The following is a 1,823-nucleotide window of genomic DNA, read 5'->3' as shown; positions in this document are numbered from 1 at the left end:
TCTGACATATAGAGGTTTATTGGCTAAGATAGGTATCTAATGAAAACATAAGTGACATTAGTTTAAGAGACTACATGTATCTTTTTTTAATTTTATAAATCTGTGTTTTAGATTTGACCTCAAACTAAGAATGACGAAGCGAGACAGTACCTTTCACTTAGTCGAACTTTAGTGAATAACAGAAGGAAACATACAGCATTTGCCTGTTTGGCTAGGTTCCACCATGTTACATCAGTCATGTAACAAGCTATTTTTTTTTCTCTTGCTCCCAGAGCATCATGGGCAATGAAGTCCACATCAATGCAGCCCCAAATCAAATATATTGCTGTCTCACATTTAACCATGTTTAACATATGAACTGTGTTAGCAATAATAATTTTAACCTACATTTTAACTCAATATCTTTTAATTTGTTATGAAACAAAAAAATTCTCAACAATCTGTTGCAGTTCAGATATTAAAAGGAGTCAAAATCAAAGGCAGACTGAAACATTTTGTTTAATCTGGACATTGAGACTTTTCAACTGCAATGAAACATAACCCCTTATACCATTTGAGTTTGAGTCTTGTCAGAGAAATCTAGCATGAAAGGAATGAATGTAGCTGCAGTAAAGAATTAGACAATACTGAGTGGAAAAAAATGGGATCAATTGTCAACTGATAAAGTGGGTGAGGAGTAAATCTTCTGAGGAGATTCAGAAACTGACCGACCTTCCTGTCCTCAATATTGTCCAAGCTGTCCATACAAGCCAACACTCCAGTCTCATAATCCACCACAAAGTGGCCTCTGGTGTTAATGGAGGTCAGAGCAGCTTTAGCAAATAGCCGTTTTTCTTTGTAGTATTACTTTTTAAAACTGTTTTGTACATGCTGTTGGAATGATTTGATGCAAATAAATTAAGATCCCAATTCAATTTGGGTTATCTACATCTCACCAATGTATGTCATCTCAACGCACTTCACAGAGACAATACAGTCAGATTGGTTAAAAGTTCCTCTTAAAGAAATCCAGTTGACTGCATCAGGTCTTTGACTTGCAAGACATGCTCCTCCTGTGTGACCTTGCACCATGATTTTTCACTTGCATTTTGTCATTGACTTATCAGCAATTCCTCACACAAAGCACAGATGCACACACAGTGGAGATAGAGGGAAAAAATCCTTTTAACAGGAAGAAATAACTGTTTCGGATGAGGTATAAGAAAGTTATGAGAAAGGCAGAGATACAGTTTTTCCTTTCATGCCAGCTTGTTTTCTTGTGCCAGAGTAGAGGGTACATCACAAAAGGTCCAGTAAACAAACAGTTTTGTTGCTGAATGTCTCAAATGGCAACTGAGTTAGCCTAGTGGTTAATAGCAGTGAGCTTGTGCTCTAAGAAGGTTGCAAGTACCTGGTTTGATCCCCATAGCCTCGACTCTGGGTTCCTGAGCAAAACCTTTAACCTCACACTGCTTCCCGGGTGGCACATGATGGCAGCCCACTGCTTTCCAAACCATCCCAAAGTGAGGGTTTAAATGCAGAGAATGTATTTGATCATTGTGGGACGAAAAAGGGGTTTCACATACATGTTGCTAAGAACCTTTCAAACTGTATTAAAATCTGTCATCTCATCGTGGTGGGATCAAAGCAAGTTTGCAAAATTGAATTATCCTGTAAATGCACTGAACGCTGCAGCGGTCTTCACTATTCACCAAATTGTGCACTGCTTTGTTCTCATCCTAACCACTGTTTCACGCCTGGTACCCTTTATTTAATAAAGAAACACCCAAAATGGTCACAGAAATAATTTCAATCTGACAAATAGTGAGAGAGGAGGGGAGAGA

This window comes from Cyprinodon variegatus, unplaced genomic scaffold (genome assembly GCF_000732505.1).
Source record: "Cyprinodon variegatus isolate N-32 unplaced genomic scaffold, C_variegatus-1.0 Scaffold65, whole genome shotgun sequence".
Classification (NCBI taxonomy): domain Eukaryota; kingdom Metazoa; phylum Chordata; class Actinopteri; order Cyprinodontiformes; family Cyprinodontidae; genus Cyprinodon; species Cyprinodon variegatus.
Note: the sequence above shows the minus strand (reverse complement) of the source record.